This window comes from Miniopterus natalensis, chromosome 14, assembly GCF_054644295.1.
Source record: "Miniopterus natalensis isolate mMinNat1 chromosome 14, mMinNat1.hap1, whole genome shotgun sequence".
In the NCBI taxonomy this organism is placed as follows: domain Eukaryota; kingdom Metazoa; phylum Chordata; class Mammalia; order Chiroptera; family Miniopteridae; genus Miniopterus; species Miniopterus natalensis.
Genome location: NC_142094.1, coordinates 14,475,869 through 14,496,308, shown reverse-complemented (window position 1 = coordinate 14,496,308; position 20,440 = coordinate 14,475,869).

Below are 20,440 nucleotides of genomic sequence, written 5' to 3'. Positions count from 1 at the left end.
CAAGCTTAGGGGATATTCCCAAGGAGGCAGGAGGGGATGGAACTAGCAGCAGGTGGCTCTGGTAAGCAGGTTCACTTCATCGTCCTGGGCAGGAGGGACATTTAAAAGTGATCAATAACCAAATTTATGAGCAAATAAAAACACTGGCTGGTGTTTTTATATCATACTACCCCCTTGAAAAATATTTTTACATTCTTCTTACAAGCTTTGTTTTCCCAGCAGAGAAAAGTTTTAGCTTAATTACTTTCCCCAAAATTAAAAGTAAGCGATGCTGAAGTCTAGAATAAGCTCAGCGAAGATGGCATTAATGATGTGCCCTTGCTTAAATACAGAATAAATGGAATGAACGTAAGCTTTTACCAACATCAGGTCTTTGCACTTAGCTTAATGGGCGTGAGCAGGCATGTTCACGGGCATCCGAGTGGGTCTCTACAATTAAAGCGCTGCCATCTATATGTTTTATTTGAAAGCATTTCTGTAAGCTCAGTCGGCAAGCTCACTGCTTGGGCAGCTGTCCTCCTGCAGCCTGTCTCCTCGCCTTGGAACCTGCTTTGGCTCCCCATCATTTTAATGAGGCATGGTTGGCTGATTAGTGACGGAGGCTCCGATGGACAGAAAAGTGCCGCATGGGTTTTACTGAGGGAAAAGGGGGCTGTGTATTCTGCTAATATCTTTCTCCCATCTTCAGTTGTTTTCCCCACTTATGGCCCACTCGATTTTGGCACTGTAAATACATACAGTGATTAATACACTTCAACTCCTTCAGAAACAGAATGCTGGAATAGTGTTTCCAATCCATTATTTTCGTAAGAGTGCTTCTGCTTGTTAATTAAATCGCTATTGTGCACAGCAGGGTATAGTGGAAGAGGGGCGACAAATCAGGTTTGGATGGAGCCATCACATTCAGAGAAATACATTTAGAGATAATTAACAAAATCATTTCTGCCCCAGTTTGTCAAAGTGAACAGAGCAATAAAGTTACTGAGTGTGCTCGAGCTGTTTGTTTGAGTCCGAACAGCTGAGTACAAGAGGCCCATGTGACGGGTCAAGAGACACTGTTCCTCTGAGTAACCAAGTAGCACTTGGCCAAATCTGCTGGAAACTGAGGCTCGGCCAGGAGCTGGCCCTCTGGTCCAGGTCCCCAGGAGCCTTAGCCTTCCTGCAGATGATCAGAGAGCAGGGAGTAGGCCTGCTGTTGACAAAAAACGCTGTTGAACAACATTCTGTTTGTTGACACACAAAAAAAAGTAATTTATTTTTTGGTAATCAGAAAAAGCATTCTGGAAAGAAATAAAAACGTGGAAAAATTGATTCGAATATAGTCATAATGTCAGAATCAGGGTTTGGCAAACCAAATGCAAGAACATAAATTAGGAATAAAGAGTATCTGAACAACATAATAAGATTTATTTAATAAGTATATATTGAGTTGGTAGTCTAATATGTTTTATAGAGCATTTTTAGAGATTTCTAAAAATTCAGCCACTAAGGAAAACACAGAGAAATAATTGTAATTTATAGGCCATGTTATCTGACTACGGTGCTAAAAAGATAGTAAAGCAAAAACATAATAAAAATCACATCAATTATTGTAGAACTGGAAATAATACTCATGTCGAGAAGAATACAATAAATTGAATTAAAGAATGCTTAGATGATCATAAAGATGGCTTCTGGTGATGATTATTAAGTGAGGTCAAGTGTGCTCTGAGGAAAATTAATAGTATTAAATTCTTTCATTAATAAAATAAAATACATTAATATAGATAACCTAAATTTAAACTGAAGAATTAGGAAATGTAATTCACTAAGGAAACTAATGTAACTGACTTTAAAAAAACTAAGGAAAACAAGAGGAATAAATTACTAAGGATATATGTAGATGTGGTTGAATTGGAACTTAGAAATAAAGTAGAATAGATAGAATGTTAACTGATTTATTTTTTGAAAAGAATCCTAATCTGTGGTGTGGCCTTTTCAATGTTAAAATTATTATTGGCAAAGATTCACCTGGTTTATACTTCCTTTGGTACTATGAGATAATCTCTTTCCTTTTTGTCTCCTACAGTTTTGAAGACTTATACTCTGGATATTGCTGTTTCAAAATCCAGATTGTAGAGCTGGTTTGGGTGGACAGGCCCACTTGCAAAGGTGCCCCAGGAGAATTAAGGGAGAGGGCCCCGAGTTCCAGTTGCTGTGAGCCCTCCTCAGGTCCGCGCGTTGAAGACAGACATGTAGAGATGTGCAAAGTGCTGTATTACTTTTGGAGAGAGTTGCTTGTTTCCTAAGGTAAAACCTAGTCGTACCATAAGGTAAATCTACACAAGTGTCTGTCAATCTGATCCGGGGGAGTTCCACAGTTACTCACACACTGGTTAATTTTTGGCCTCTGCATTCATGGAAACTCTGTTTCAAGACTCTTCTATGACATAATCAGTGTGGAAAGGTTGAAGGGGCTGCGTAGGAATCACTAGCTTCCCGTCGAACAAACCTTTTTTGCCCTTTTATAAACGGTAAGCCAATACACATCTTCTTTTGCACGGGATTTTAAGCTACTTAAGGTCCATTTCCCATTTGGGTCCTTGTTTAAATTCTACATGATAAATTCAGGTTCTCTTGGTGGCAATCAGTTTTGAAAGTTATTTCTCCAACTGAGTCCTTTCTTTCAGGAATCCTGTGATTTCACCCTGAAGCACTTGTTTAATTAGAGAGACGGCATCATTTTTTAGGGCCACCCCAATAGTCCTAGCTGCTGAAGAAAGCTCATACCGCGTACCTGGCTCACTGAGTATGCGAGGATGAATTTCTTTGGAAAATGTAGCCCTTCAGTGGTGATTCTAGAGCGCCATGGGCCATAAGCACAGCGACAGATGCAGGGACGTGGGTCTGGGCAAACCAGGGCAAAATAATGCTGGCAGTCTGTTGTCTGACGGTGTGTTGGAGAGGGGTGCCTCTTCTTGACAGACTGGGTGGGATCAATACTGACTTATTGAACGCTAGACATTTAACACAGCGACTTTCCCTGTCTCTCCACACTGGGAGCAATATGAAATCTTAGGTAAAAGTACGGTCATGATATTCTGCTTAAAGGCCTTCAGTGCTTCTAAATACATACAAGGTAAAGACCACGAGCATGCTGAACTTCACTGGGAATTGAGCACAATTATTTCAGTGGCTGAGTTACATACATTTGTGTTATTTTTAGCTTCCACATTGTCTGAGACTTCCAGTGTTTTCTTAGAAAACTGCAATGTAGAGAATCTCACCGAGTGAGAACATACATAAAGAGCAGTGAATAATAAATAATTTTTTCTTCCTTAAGGAAACTGCTTGCTCTCTGATCCTGCACAAGCTACATCTGTGCTGCCCTATATGGTAGCCTGTTTAAATAGCCTTGTGCAGCTATGCTAATTTAATTTAATTAAAATTAAAAGGATTAAAAACGTAGACACTAGTACTCTTGTCTTCCAAATCTGCTCCGTTCTGCATAGTGACTTCCTAGTTCTGACTCCTGTCTCTTGGTGGTCTCCGCTCTTGCCCTTCTCTTTTGTTACGCACACACTTTCCTTTGGTTGGACCTAATTCTCTCAAATGATTCTTCATGACTTGGCTCCCCAACAGTGGGCTACCACTGGGCCACGTCGAAGCATGCTCCACATTTTGCTATTCATCTAAGTTAATAGCCCATAAAATACGGTGCATTTATATTTTATTACACATGACCCTTTCTCCCTAAGTATTTTGCAAAATTTTTGCATAACTGCTTTGGCCAGAAGAGTACTGTAACTTTCTTTTTATAATATTACTGATTTTTTTTTCCCCTTCAGAAAAATGAAGGATTTTCCAGAAGGTATTTAGTCCAAAGGAAAGATAAGTACTATTCATAAACACTTAATAACATTTTAATAAATAGATCTAAAATTTTGAGTAGAAAGTTTTAGGAAATGAAATATTCTTACCAATTGCTTTTCTAAATGAACACAGTTTTGATAAACACTTGTAACTATGCCTTTTATGAAAGTTTTCTAAAATATAATTAGTTAAAATTTTTGCCTCAGCAAAAAAGGGTTATATTGATTATATTAGATGAAATTTAAGTAATAATTAAATATTAAAGATTAATTTTAATAAGTGTGGATAAAAGGGAGCCACATGCTAACCTTACTAGCTCAGGGGAGGCCTGCGTGGCAGCCTTGTAAACTTAGAGACCTACAGTAGCCACAAAGGATGGTCTGAAATTAAAAGTTTTTAACTAAAAGCAGTTTATGGCGGGTAGTCATGTCCTAGGCCGACATCTTCCCTGACACTTCACTCTTTACCTTAACTGAGCCTGTCTATTGTCTGTTTGCATCTAGGATAATGTATCTTTGGGATGTTAAAGTAATTTTCCTTTTTCCGGACCCCTCCAAGCACAGACACCGCTCTGCCAAGACCACAACTCCCTTCGCTGTTACTGAGTTAATTGTTGACTGTTAACTATCCTGCACCCACCTAGGGAAAAGATGTGTATGTCTCTCATTTTACTTATCCAATCCCTCAGGTGTCCCCACTTTGCTTTCTCCCGCCTCCCTAATCGATCACCAGTGGCCTTCATGTAACCCACTTGTTCTGCTCTTTTGATTGTAATGTATAAAATCAGGTACAAAACTGCCATTTTCTGGAGCATTATCTCAATGCGTTGAGGTTTTGCTTCCTGGAAATTGTCGACAGTTTGGCTCAAATAAACTCACAGAAATTCTTTAGGGGGTTGAACACTTCTTACATTGACATAAGTTTAGTTTAAGACAGAGATGTATTACCTAAAAGATATTCTCAACTGACATATATTGCCCTACGCTGGGAAATATTTCTAGCTCATATATAATTTATTGGCTATGATACCAGAAACAGTGCTTCCAATATTAGATTTTGAACATCTCCCCTTATAGAAGTTCTCTTCGAAACCCCTTCACCTTTTTCACCTTTCGTCCCACCTGAAGATGTAAAGTATAGCACAGGGAATATAGTTAATAACATTATAACAGCTCTGTATGCTGGCAGATGGGCACTAGATTTATCGGGATGATCACAAGTTATATGAATGTCTAATCATGGGTTGTACACCTAAAACTACTATAATATTATACAGCAAATTGTAGTTTAAAAAATGTATTTTACAAACATTCTCTAAAGACATGTAGATATTATCAACAGGAAGCCAGCAAATGTCATACTAAGTTCCCTCTGTATGCTGCTGACCAAAGATTTCTATCCCTTATATAGGCTTGTGTTTCAATGCTCAATTTTACACTAATATTTTGTGAAAGTTAGGAGATATATCTCAGTTCATACTTTTTATTTAGATTTGTTTATTCTGAATATTTCATATATATTTGGAATTATATAATAGTAGCCTTTTACATCTTACTTCTTTCACTTAATAAATTGTTTTCAAGTTTTATCCATAGTGGAGCATGAATCAGGCTTTTATTCCTTTTTAGGGCTGAATAATAGTCCGTTGAATGGATACACAATCCTTCGTCCATCCATTCATTAATCGATGGTCACTGGTTGCTTCCAGCTTGGGGCCATTTCTCAACATCCATGTCCATGTTTTTGTGTGGATGCATGTTTTCAGGTTTCCTGAGTGTATGCCAGGAGCAGACTTGCTAGGCCGTGTGGTAACTGGAATTTCACTTCTTTGAGGAACTGCCAGCCTCCTTTCAAAGTGGCTGGATACTTTTACATTCCCGCTAGCAGTGTTTGAGGGTTCTAATTTCTCCAAACCTTGTCAACGCTTGTTATTTTCTGTCTTTCTGATTACAGCCATTCTAGTGGGTGTGAAGCAGTATCTCATTGTGGGGTGTTTTTATACACATACAATTTTATTGGAATGCATAGATAATAATGATGATTGACTTATTTATAGTGAGAATTGTTTTCAAGCAGTGTTAAAGCTTGTGTTTTTTACTTTATTTTTTATTGTTGACACTGTTATAGAAGTCCCCACTTCCCCCCAACCCCATTTGTCTACCTCTTGCCTCCACTCAGCCCCCACCCAGCCTTCCCGCTGGCCCTCAGCACACTGTCGTGTGTGTCTGTGGGCTGTGCATACATGTTCTTTGGCTGATCCCTTCACCTTGTTTCATCCAGCTCCCCCCCCCTCCGACAGCTGTCTGTCTGTTCCATGTATCCACGGCCCTGCTTCTATTTTGTTCATCAGTTTATTTTGTTCATTAGATCCCACCTATAGGTGATTTGCTATTTCCTAATGACTAATTATGTTGAGTATCATTTCCAAATGCTTATTTCCATTTCTATATATTCTTTGAAGAAATGTCTATTCCAAGCCTTTGCCCATTTTGCTTGTGATTTAGGTGCAGGAAGCCATTGCTTAATTCCAGGTCACCAAGATTTACCTCCTGTTTCCTCTCAGGGTTTAATAGTGTTAGCTCTCTCACATTCAGATACTTAACCAATTTCCACCTTGAATTAATTTTTGCATATGTGTGATGTAGAAATCCAACCTTATTTTATTTTTGATATGCTTGTGCTTGTGTGATTTTCCCCCCCTGTATTTTTGCTTTATTTGTTTCAGCTCTAATGTTTATTACCTCCTTCTTTCGGTTTGGTTTGGGTTTTAGTTTGCTCTTTTTAGTGTTTTTAAAATGTATCCCTATGTTTTATATTTCACAAATAATTAACGTTCTTTAAATATTTTTTCTTCTGTTTACTTGAGAAACTCAACTTTGTCCTTTGAAAGACCTAACCAATGTGTAACAGCAGTGAATTAACATCCACATCATGGGTACCTCCCTGCTGCGAACTCACCCCCGCGCGCCTCTCCCGTCTGGGTCCCTGGGCGGCGTTGGCAGGCCCACGGTCCTGAGAGCGGCTGGCAGAGCGAGGGGCCCGCGACCCCAGTGCCCCCTCCGCACCAGCCTGTGCTCCTCCCAGACGTGCGCGTGGAGTCCTGTTCTCTCACCTGTCAGCCAGCAATGGAATTCTATGTTATTTATTTCACAGCACATTATTTTTTAATTTTTGTCACTATCAAGGTTATAGACTCTCATTCTTTTTTCAGCCTGTATATCTCAGGATATTAGCAAAGGTGAACCCCTTACCTGTCTATAAATCCTTTCCTGCTTTCAATTTCTATTTTTACTCAAAGACTTATTGTCTTTACCTGTTTTATCACGTCATTGACTATTTTAAAATTTTTATTTCATGTTCTAATTACAAGCATCTTCTTTAGATCCCATACTTAACTGTGTCTATGGGTTTTGGCTTTTGAATTAAATACTTCATTTTTTTTTTTATGTGATCAAATTCATTATTTCTCTTTTTTGTATAAAAATTATTCCCTCTCCTTGAATGATAATGATGTCTTCCTAGTTTTTCTTCTATTACCTTTGTAGTTTTGGGTCTTTTATGTATATGGCATGAGGAGTTTGACTTTATCCGATATTGTTATTCAAGTTTTAAAAGTCATTAAAAATGTCCAGCATTTTCCCAGTGACTCAGGATGCTGCGTCTGTCACATATCCTGTGTTTCGTGTGCATCGGCCTGTTTCTGGGCCACTGATAACTTTTATACACCTCTGAGTGACAGTGTCACGTTCTTCTGAGGGGGGTTGAGTTATGGTTCTACAATATGTGATTTCTTCTGATGGGACAAATCCTCCTTCTTTACTCTTCCTTCCTGACTGTCTTAGTCATTTGTGGATGGTTAGTCTCTCAAAAGCAGTTACATTTGGCTCCTAAATTACTCTACAAGTCTTTCATGTGCTTGAGCAGAGCTTTGAAAAGGAGATTAGGTATAAATATAAGCACAAAATTGAATTATGTTTCTGAAACTTTTCTGAAATTTTATATTTTCTGTACTATAGCTTAAAAACATTTTTCCTGTTAGTGATTTTTAAAAACAATGTTGAAAAATAAACAATGGACCAAAAGAAGAGCACCACAGTTGATCTGATATGAAGCATGTGCCAGGGTTCAAATAATGGACTTGTATTTTCAGCCAAGGTATAGTATGTGTTTTAACACAAGTTACAGACTACTGGCTGAGAATTGCAACAATTCTAACAAGCCTAAAACTTTTTTTTTTTTTTTGCACTGGTAACAGTGAATACATTTATAGAAATTTTTAAAAGATCACTTGAAGTAACATAGTACCATCTCATTTTAACCCATTTCTGTGTCATGAATAAATTTCTTCTCTATCAATGTACATTGCATCCTTGAAATAGATAACAGATTTAAAAAATTGAGACATTAAGTCCACAAGTATTCAAGAAAAATGTAAAAAATATTAGCTTTGCATCTTTTTAGAAATGAGAAAGGTTGTGCACTGCAGTGTTAATTTAGTGAATGGTGACTGAAAAAAATTAACTTTACTATTCATAGACAGGTAAGTGATGTACGCTTAACAATATTTTTTTAGCTCTGAAAATATACATCTTTAATTGACTATACCTTACCAAGTAATTTTACCTCCCATACCTACACTTATGCCTACACCTCACTTAAACTACACCTATGCTTATGAAGAACAGCGCCTAAGAAACTGCAGGTTCTTGGAGAAGGTGGAAAAGGAAGGTCCAGGAAAAATACATCTCTTATACCATGATCTGTGAGATAAATTTTTATTAATGACTTTTTAAAAAAATTATCTTTATTGTTGAAAGTATTACAGATGTTCCCTTTTTCCCCCTACTGCTCAGCCCCTCACCAGGCCTTCAGGCACTATTGTCTGTGTCCGTGGGCTATGCATGTAAGTGTATAAATTCTTTGGTTAATCTCTCCCCACCCCTCTCCCCTTCCCTCTGAGATTTGTCAGTCTGTCCTATGCTTCCATATCTCTGGATATATTTTGTTTGTCAGTTTATTCTGTTCATTAAACTCCACATATAAGTGAGATCATGTGGTACTTGTATTTCTCTGACTGGCTTAAGAAGCTTCTTGCGTGTCCCTGAGAAAACAAAAGCTAGGTAGAGCCACAGGTTCGGCTAAAATGTGATCCTAGGAACTTGAAAGTGGAATAAGAATTGCAGGAAACATAAGTCGCCACTCGATACTCTTTAATGTATTTCCCGTAGAATAACTTATTATGCGGGCTACTTCATTACTCTTTAAAAAGTACCTGAACAGTGCATTTATATATGGATGTATATAAAGGAGGTGAAACGTTTCATCTTCAGTGAAGCTGACTGAGAAGCAGTAATAAATGCTGTAGACAGTCTGGGCTCTCTTGTCACTCTGCTTACTCTGGAGGAGCATGGCTTTTGGAAGCACCCTTACCCTGTGCCCGGCCTGCGTCTGCTGCTCACCTGTGTGGATGCATGTGTGTCTCCCAGGAATCAAGGACTGAGAAATCTGAAATTTTCAGGAAGGATGAACAGGAATAACTTTTATATCCTGCTGAAGACCAACCATTAAAAGGAGATGAGCGGGATTTAGAGAGATTTTCCTGCACTGTGGTGCTGCGTGCATTACATATTTTATCTAAGAGGGACCGGCTTAGACTTTAATAAACATAGTGTTTGACTATTTTATTGGTCAATTTGATTTTGAACATTTGTTTAGAGTTTACTATATACCATATATTATGCGAATCACTTTATATGGATTAATTGATGACAGGTTGATTTAATTATGACAAAAACCACAAGATCCGAATATTTTTAGTGTCTTCCTTTTAAATAGGAGAACAATACAGTTCAGTAACTTTCTCAAGCTCCCCAGCTGGACAGCTGTGGAAACAGGACTCAAAATCAGGCAGTCCTATCCCAGAGCTTGTGCTTACAGATATCATGCCGATGTGTTTTAGAAAGAGGCAGATGTTGTTAAAAGAAACGAAAACCGGTGAAATTAGGTAAAAGTAGTTAAAGATCATAAGCCATTTTTATTATGAAAATTAAAAAATATAACATGTCCACAGGTGCTCATTCCCCAGATTCAAATAGTATCTGCAGCCACCAGTCTTGTTTCACCTGAATCCTCACTCCTCTCCTCGCCTCCCTGCCCCACCCACCATGGCTCTGTTGGTTGGGCGTCGACCCGTGCACCGAGAGGCCGCCGGTTCGATTCCCCGGCAAGGCATAGGCCCGGTTTGTGGGCTTGGTCCCTGGTGGGGAGCATGCAGGGGGCAGCCGATTGATGTTTCTCTCTCTCTCTCCCTCTCCCTTCCTCTCTCTCTGGAAAGAAATAAAAATATATTCTAAAAAAAATAGTAGGGAGGGTAACCCTTGATGCTGAAATGTGTGCGTATTTGTGCAGTTGACAGATCTCCAACTCTACGGCTAGCTCTTTTTTCTCTATATTTAAATTCACTCTAGCAATATAGCATACTTAATTCTAATCAAAACTATTCTTTAAAATAAGAATGATATTAAAATAAGAATTAAAAAGTCAATATTACACCTTTTAAAAAGTTTCCAGATTCCTGCTCTAATAAATATATGGTTATGGCTATGCATAGTCCTGGAGGTCGATCTGAATCAGGTTTTCTCGCAGAACCATGGAATTGCATGAAGGGTTGCATGTGCCACCTTCGTGTGCAGGCCATGAAATCACAGCCAGGAAAGGAAAACAGAAAAGGGTGTGCCTAAAGCCGCACGGCTGGCCAGAGAGGGACAGCCTCTGCGTGTGTCCCTGAAAGGAACTGGGGCTATTTTTCCGGAACTACATTGCTCAACATTTTCTACACTGTCAGGCTCATTTTTCAGGTGGGTAAAAATCACTAAGTAAATATGAGGCATATCATATTGGAGATGCGTGTAGGGAGTGTTGTATTTCAGATGCATAGAAACCATCAAAATCTGACACAGATGAAGTGTAGAGGAACAGTTTTACTTTTGCTACACTGTCCTCCGTATTCTAAGAGCTTTTCTGAGGTGCAGCAAAATGGTCCCCCGTGATCCCCAGCACACCACGATTTGACGCGGTCAAAGTCATCTTAAAGGAAGAATGTGTGTTCTTTCCTCAATAGAAGCATATTTTGAAGATTTGAAATTATGCTTTATTTATGTAGGCTGCACTGAAATCAGTGAGGTATTATTTATGGGGGTTAAAAATCATGAGCTAAACTCATGCCCAACAAAGGCAGTTGTTAAATAAACTACGGGCATCAATTCGATGGGCTATTACGCATCAATAAATAGTGAATATTTTGTAGACTCTGTAAAGAAACTGGAATGAGGATATGAAGAGTTGCTTTTTAATACGAATTTCAACTCTTATTTCATTATTAATGTGCTATATAGTTCCCGCAGTTGATCTATCCTGGAGAATATTCCATGGATATTCTCTCGAGAAGGCTGCATATCCTGCTTTGGTTGAGTGGAGTGCTGTGCAAATGTCTAAGCCTAGCTGTTTCACAGTGTGTTCAAGTCTTCTGTTTACTTGCTAATCTTAGGCTTAGTTTGTTTGTAGGATCAGTCTTTAAAGTCCTACTGAAAACTAACAGTAAACAAAAAATGATTATACAAAATCCACACAACTTCTGTGCAAAAATTAGATTTGAAGCAGAGAGAGGCAACCAGAAATCCAAAATAAATATGGATTTACTGAAAAGGACACATGGAAAGAAAGAAATTCTAGGTAAAAATTTCCCATACCCATTTTATTTCCAGAGAATGGCAAGGTATGAAAGCACAGCCTTCCATCTGTAGCTGATAATGAAGAAATCTAAGTCAGGACCCTTGGAGCTTAGGATAGATGAAGCAAAGTGTACACCTGAGGAAAGGGGGGGGTGGGGGTGCCCAAAGGGGAGCGCACAGCGGCTTCCATAGCTCAGGTTAATAACCGGACACAGGTCCCACAAAGTGTTCGGCACAGCAAGACAGCAGCTTTCTGGTCGTGTCCATGACAGATTCCTATCACCATCTCCAGCTCATCTCTCCCTGCAGTCCTCCTGTGTGAGTGGTAGTGAATAATAACTAGTTAGCTGACTAAATAAACAAATACTCCTACAGTTCTCTAGTTTTTCTGAAAGCAAATAAAGACAAGGATTAGATGATCACATAAGCACTATATGGAATTCGTGAGTCTGTTTGGCCTGAACCCAAGGTCAAGTGCTTATTGGTGATATTATGGTTTAATATTCCATAGTTATGAAGGTCATGTAGAAGTGGAATATTTGATAAAATTATCAATTTAAGGCAGAGAGTATTTGAATGGTTTACCTGTCACCAAAACCTGATAAAAAACCTTTGTAGAGAAAAAAAATTTTTGATGACATTTCTCTTGTTACAACCCTCCAACCTCAGAAAATATTTCTGCCAAATTAAATCAGTATTCAATTTTTTATCAAATGCCAGACATTCACTTAATGGCACCAAAATATTGTCAAAAACATGTCAACTTTTTTGTCAGTATAACAATATTATTTGGCTATATATATATATATATATATATATATATATATACACACACACATATATATATTTAAAATATATATTTATTTATATATTTTAGAAATATATTTATTTATATATACATTTATGTATATGTGTGTGTATATATATATACATATACACACATGAATTGAGTTTGCTACTACTTATTAATTAGATAGTATTGATTATGATATCAACTTATCAACCTTACAAAGTCATTAGGACAGATAACTAATAATTATTTCATTGAAACAAAATCTAATTTGAGGCAGCTTGAGAGTGCTGCTGAAAACAAGAATAGTTAATAAGCAGGGCGCCTACCCAAGGTTTCTAAGTTCCTGTCTGGACCGATTGTTCCGCGCTACAGACTGCTATATATAATGGCATGTAACTAGAAGGAAGGGTGAAGACAAATTAAGTAGTGATATCACCCGGACAATTGTTATGAGAAGGTCAGAAAGCAAAACATCCTGGCCCAGGGGCCCTTCCTCGGCACCGCTGTCCCAGTCTTTAACAAACCTACTGTCACTTCCACCTGGAAGGGAAAGGTCCCGAGCAGTGGGCCATGCCAGGGCAGGGCGGCCACCTGGGAAGTGGTCCGGTGACGCCCGTGGGCTCTGGCTGTGCAAGCCAGCAGGGACGGGGGCTGAGTGAGAGGGGGGCTGCTGGGGTCCCGGCTGTTCCTCCAGGGGACCTGCACGGCCTCCTCAGACTCCCCGGAAGGGCACTGGGGACTTAGCTGCCGGGCTCCAGGGTGGGCGCTGGAGGGAGGCCGCTGACCCTTCGCTGAGCCCTCCCCATGGGGAGCCGCAGGCAGGCGCCCTGCCTGAGTGTCCACTGTGCAGTCACTGTCCCTGCGGCCCGGTGACTCCCTGAGAAGCAGCCCCGCCCAGTTTCAAGGCCCACCCAAGCCATTTCCAGCGGCTCTTCCTATTCATCATATGTCAGTTGTGGATGATTATTTAAGGAACCTAAAGGAAACAAGCAATGCATTATGCACGGAGGCTTTTGACTTCCCCTTTGCCATTTCAGCACCTGCAAACCATTGATTGGCATCAGCGGGACAGATGTTACCAGGAAATCAGAATAAATCCCCCTGTTTTACTAAAGGGAGCATGAAGGCAGTGTGTTATCCCAGGTGGAGCATACTGAACTGTTTCCTAAGGGAAACTCTGCAATCCCCCCGCCTAACCCAGCCCAGCAACCTGCCTGCACCGTGACCTTCGTTCCACGCTCTTACCTGTCTCTTTTTCTCCGTGGGAGAGCAAATAATCCACTCACGCGGCCCTTCTCCACGTGCATGTGGGGGCTGGGGGTGGGAAGAGCCCTGAGAAGAGCAGTTCCTGTTTGGTAGAGAGTATGTAAGAGCCTTTTCTGATTCGGTTTATTGCAGTATAACAAATTAGGAAATTGTATTTGCTCTGACGTAGGCCCCGTGTTTACAGTATGCCAACTCGATACTGATACCATATTTCCTATATTACCCTGTTTTAATTGCAGTTCTGCAGAGGAGATGAAATCTCTTCTCAGCACACATCTCTTAAATTCATTTCTCAGCGACCGCAAGGGAGAGCCTCTTGCGTACTCAGAAATGTGCGCGGCACCATTCAGCCTCGCTGCTGGGCTCAAGTTTCCCTCCGCTGCTCAAGTGGGAGTTTTATTATTCCAACTAATGAAAACAGAACTGATATAACTTTGAAATGACACTGTGAATACAGAGATTTGTTGTTATTGAGGTTGGTGGATTTCTTTTTTTCCTTATGAATTTTTTATTCCTAGCTTCTACATAAAGATTTTTTTTTTTTTAGATTAGGTCACAAATTTTAGACTTTCAGCCAGGCCACTAAGTTACATAAACAGTATTTTAAATAGGATACTGGACTGTTCTGGTCTTTTATTATCAGGGATTAGCAGGCATTTGTGAGTCTTTTTATGATCTTATTTTCTCAATAGTAGGCACAGAGAATAGAGATTTCTTGTCAGCATGGCTCTTTAACTTCATGTTATAAAGTAACACATTTTTTTATTTTTAATCAAAATAAATAGAAAACACAAGTATAAGAAGAGACACTTAAATATATATTAATATAATATGTGCATATATATGTGTATAAATGGATATATAAACACACGCTGTGTGTGTGTGTGTGTGTGTGGCTACAACAAATAGAAGATAAGCATATTAATAGACCATGAACAGAAAATAAAACAAAAAGTTGTTCTTGGAAAAAGCAGCACCTAGGGAGGAAGGAGTACCCAGGGGACAGTTATGCCAGAAAGCTTCCACGCTGCTTGAAGCCACGGCCTAGAACTGGACTTGGCATTCAAGAAATGGAACTGGACTTAGTGTTTCTTGGGGTTTCAGCTAAAATGACATCACATGTCGCAGGCCGAACTTAAAGAGGGGAGCCTTGTTAAAGCTGGCCTGTGCCGGAGGGTCTCCCTATCTGACTCTTCAGCGGTCCTTGCCACCGCTCCCTGGGGCGCAGGGAGGGGACAGATGCCAGGCCCGGCCCAGGGGGTGCCCCACAGCAAGCACTCACCGCACTCAGGACCGCAGGAGGCTGAACTGGCCGTAAACTTACCTACCAGGAAAAGTTAAGAAAAATTGCTTTGCTGGAAACTTGGTTTTAGGTGAAAGGGGAAAAAAAGGAAAAACTCTCCTATACATTTTTCACAAGGGTTTGTAACCACAAATGGCCCTCAGATGGTCTCAGTCAAGTGAGTGTGCTGAGGAGTCCGAAATACCTCAGGCCAGGCACCGAGTTTGGAGAAAGTCTTTCCTGTGGGGCCTTCAAGTGTCTGCAATATGCAAATAAAAATTTTCCCTAGACTCACCTTCAATACAAGTTACAAAGGATTCCCACAAATAAATGTCCAATTTGAGCTCAAAGCCCAAACTCACAAGTCACATAAAAAATTGACAAGTCAATGATTAAATCCTGACAGGCAATAGGCAGCTACATATGAAAGGCTACAAATATCAGAGACAACATAAAAATTATACTACATTTTATATATATATCTCCTAATCATATAGTAAGATAAAAACGTATGTACAAAGGGCAATACATTAATCAAAACAAGTGCTTTTAAAAAATACAATAAAGCTTCTAGAAAAAATAGATTAATTGATATTTAAATTTTTTTGATGTATATGAAAATATATATAGTTGAAGAGAAAATTCATAAACTAAAGGATAGTTTTGAGAACTTATCTAGGACAAATGCAAAGAGATGAACACATGGAAAGTAATGAAAAGAGGCTAAATGCAATGAAGGGTAGACTTAAATTTTAACATACATTCAATTTGTAATTTCAGAATGGAGAGAAAAAATATAGGGGGATGCAACACATGAAGAAATATTGGCAAAGAATTTTCCATGAGCAATTAAAGACATAGATTCTCAGATCCAGAAAGCCCAATAAATCCCAATCAGGCTAAAAAATAACTCACTTAAATATATCATAATAAAAATGCATAATATAAAAAATAAAGAGATCATCAAAGGAACTAGCATAGAATATACAGATTATCTACTTGTACAAATAAAAAAATGACATCATTACCAACAACGAATGCTAATGAAACATATCTAAACATACTGAGTAAATAATTGACTGTGTTCCACACATTTGTATACCAAAGGAATATATCTTTTAAGAATGAAAGCGAATAAATAATTTCCATCAAACAAAACAGAAATTAGCACCAGTGAATCTTTATCAAAAGAAATTCCAAAAGATATATTTTGGGGTTAAGAAAAGTAATCCCAGATGTAACCAAGGTAACAGTCCTAATGGATTCTCATTAACAAGACTTTCCTGATATGACCCATGAAAAATGACTTTTGTGTTAAAATAAATTTGAGGAAAGTCAAACTCCTGCAAGATTTGCAATAAAAGCAGCATATGAAAGGATCTGACAAGTAATGGAAAAGAAATCTGTTAAAGTCAGCTTTCCACAAATCTAACACCATAAAACATTTTTTGTGTGTCAATGAGTCATCGTTGATATCTCATAGAATATACTTTTGGGAATGTGGAAATATACTTTCAAAGCAATAATTTAAAAGTATTTCTAAACAAGGAAACAAATAAAACACACAAGGAGAGGTTAATAGGCATGGAAAGCATGTAAATACACAAAAAAAGAGCAAATTTGCACTTCTAGATGGAAGCAATAAATGACACAAATTCCATATCCCCATAAAGTAAACATTTTATATTAATCAAATAAAGTAAGAAATCATGCTCCATGTGATTATGAATAAACGTAAATAGACACTAAAAAACTGAGAAAGAGGGATTAAATCTCCACTACATAAATCCTTTCAACTCAGAAAGAGAAAATAATGCCATTTACTAAAGGGAAAAAAAAAGATTTAGACAGGTCTGTGTATATTCACCTACTTTTCTAGTAATAAGTTAAAGAGTCAGAAAGTATTATATGAATTTGATGCTTGTAGAATTTAATAAAGTAAGAACAGATTTAAATTCTCTTTGCAAGTTCAACACTTAATAGCTACATAACGTAATCTTTATTTTCCACATCTAAAGAAATGATAGGAAACCTACCAGAGAGAATTATTGTTTTAGGAAATGATGTAAAAAATTGTTCACAAATATGCAGTGTTCTGTAAAAAAGTGAAAATAAAATATTTTTCAAATGGAAATCTAAATTATAAAGTTAAAAAATATATTTTTCAATGTAATGGGCAGTGTTTCCAAGGTATAGTGAAATCTATACTCTCAAGTATCCTACAAGGGAAGCGAATGTGTAGGAATTTTCTAGAGATATTTGGCGTTAAATCAAATGATTTATGATATACATTCAATTGACCCCAGAATTTCATATTTATGAATTTATTAAGACAGTTTTGCCCTACCTGGTTTGGCTCAGTGGTTAGAGCCTTGGCCTAAAGGCGGAAGGGTCCTGGGTTTGATTCTGGCCAAGGGCACGTACCTCGGTTGCAGGCTCCATCCTGGGCCCTGGTTGGCAACCAACTGATTTGTTTCTCTCACATCGATGTATCTCCCCCCCCCCCCTTCCCCTTCCACTCTCTCTGAAGAGCAATGGAAAAAATATCCTCAAGTGAGGATTAAAAGAAAAAAAAAAGCATAGTTACATGTTTGAAGATAGTTTTATTTTCAAGGTGCATTGCTTTTTTTTTCAAGAGATGCAATTTCAGATACATCAATATTTGTAGTATGCGTACATACACTGGCTAGTATAGATACGTATTCTAATACCTAAAATATCAAGTGCTGCCTTGATATCTTGGAGTCTCACAGGACTGCAAACACCTAATTGTGAATTCCCTACTTAGAACCTCTATCCTATGGGAATGCTCTCCACTCAGCTCATTCCCCTGGTAGCCAGATCAGCTGCACCCCCCCTGCTCCCCAATCTACCAGGTCTTATATTCTTGCCAGCCTGCAGAATTAAACCAATTCCATCCTCTGGTGGAACAGGGAACAACCTACCATCTTGTTACCACAAAGCCTGCCTCCCACAGCCCCTGCTTGTTCACCCTGCCCTGAAACGAGGCCCCTGTGTGGCCTGAATGGTGTGTGTTGTCCTTCACCCCAAAACTGTGAGTATGTGTGATGCACAAATTGCCAGAGGTCTCACTTGTCCAGTGCAGGGTGACATGTATTTAATATCTCACATTATTTACGGTGGAGAGGAGATCGCTTTCTCTCACTGTGGGGTGAGCAGGTGGCAATCAGAACACACACACATTTTCTTACTTTATTAACTGAAAGGGCCGGAAAACAATGACATCTTGATAGCAATGAGCCAACTCAGTGCCTGGGTCTTGGATCCTAATACTATTCTTCAGTAAAAGGAACCAGGCTTCCTTGGAGAATTTGCTGATTCTAGGGCTGGGGCAGGAAGTGTACAAGATAAACCTAGACCATCTCGTTGTACCAGAAAGTTAAAAAAGAAAGTGCTTAAAAATTTGACAATGGCAGGCTATGTTGAAGGACACAGGAACCAAATGTAAGAGCATCCAATGGTTAAAGCTGAGACAATTTGAGCAACAGAATGAATGTAGAGGCTTTGGAGTATATCACAAAGTATAAAATAAATACCTATAAATATATATTAATATGAATTATATTGAATGAACAGCTAAATAAAAAATAATAATAATAAATAAATAAATTATTAGGATGCAATAGGCAAATCTTCCATCTCTCGCATAATAACTTCCCCTCAAATAATACATTATATAAAGGTAGGGAGAATTTTACAAAGCAGAAACCTTGAAAATATTGACAATCAAGATATTGACGGCCAGATGATCAAGGCCAGCACTGTCAGGCATATGCCATGCCCATAGCATGACCTTCTGATGAGAATGACACTTTAGTTCTGTGGTCTTTCTTCCAAAAATTCATAACCCCAGAATAATCATGATAAAACCATAACTCATAACAAAATTGAGAAACTTTCTACAAAGTACCTGACCAGTACTCTTCAAACTGCCAAGGTCATCAAAAACATGGAAAGTCTGAGAAACTGTCACAGCTTAAGGAGCCTAAGGAGACATGATGACTGGAGTAATATGGTACCCTGGGTGAAATCCCAGAATAGAAAAATGATATTTGATAAAAAACTAAGGAAATCTGAATAAAGTATGGACTTCAGTTGAAAATTCATCAACATTGATTCAATTCTTTGTGACAAATGTACTATCCCTAAGGTATAATGTTAAAAATAGGGGAGGCTGGGTACGGAAACTCCCTGTACTGTCTTTGCAACTTTTCTTACATCTAAAGCAGTTCTAAAATAAACAGAGGATGTAATATATTGGATAAGATATGTAGCCTAGTTAACGGCACCGCACCAGTGGCAATTCCCTGGGTCTGACTGGGCACTGCAGCTATGTAACTGGGTGAAGCTGGGTAAAACACTCTTGGGACTAGATTCTCTTGGTAACTCTCTGAGTGTGATTATTTCAAATTAAAAGTTGAAAATGCTTTCTCTAAGAATATATGCGACTTTATTTTTCCATAGCAGACCTCACCTATTAGGTCAAACGCCATGAAACCGCCAATACTTGACTGTTGTTAACCTACAGACATGGCAATTTCACATTCATCACACAATGCTCTTATGAGGCCCTGTTTGAACCGTGGAAGGGATCCGACATAGGTGAATTTGGAGCCCCTCTTCCTTTGCTTATGTAGGAGCTGACGTACTCTAAAGCTCGAGGGAAGGCGGCTTTCTTCTGGCCACCTTTTTCCCAGGCTGGCCTCCCCAAGCAATTTCTTTGGACAGATTTTGGGCTTGTAGTCTATCCACTTAGGATATGACTGAGTCCCCCCTGTTCTTGATTGAAAAGTCATTTATTTTGATTCTCTCTGCTAAGTCCAAAGCACTGCTCAAAGAACCCTGTGTCATTCTTTGGATCTTATGCTGCAGTGACCGCAGGAAAAATCATGAGGCCATGTATGCCTCACACGGTCTTGGGGTACACGGAGAGAGCTCTGCTTTCCCTGTACCAGAGTACAGTGTGGGAAACTGCAGTTTGTCCCAACCCCCTACAGCAAGCGACAAAATAATATCTCCTGGGGCCTTGCCTCCTTCTAGAACCTCAGTGGGAAATGGAGCACGACATCACTCTGGGATTCCCGGAAAAGCCCACAGTAAGGAAGGCACAGAGTCTACCCAGTTTGGGTTCTTCATAGTTCCTCCTCCTCACACCACCCTGAGGAGTTTAGACAAACATGTAGGAATCCGACCTCTGATTCATCGGATTTCCATTTTTGTGAGTTCTCTCTGGGACTGAGCTTTTAAAAACCACAATCTATTGGCTACTGTTAATTCCCTTCCCTAAGCAATGGCCACCTCCTGACTTATTTGCAGGAATGCAATTGGATGGGTGCCAGGAGCATAGAGTAACTAGAAATAGCAGCAAACCCGACCATTCAACAGCACAAAAATAGAATGTGCTATACTTGTGCATCTGGAAAATGTTCATACGGCAGCAAGGAAAAGTTGCTCCCCCTCCAGATCTCAATTCCCTCCCCAGGCTCTTATACCTTA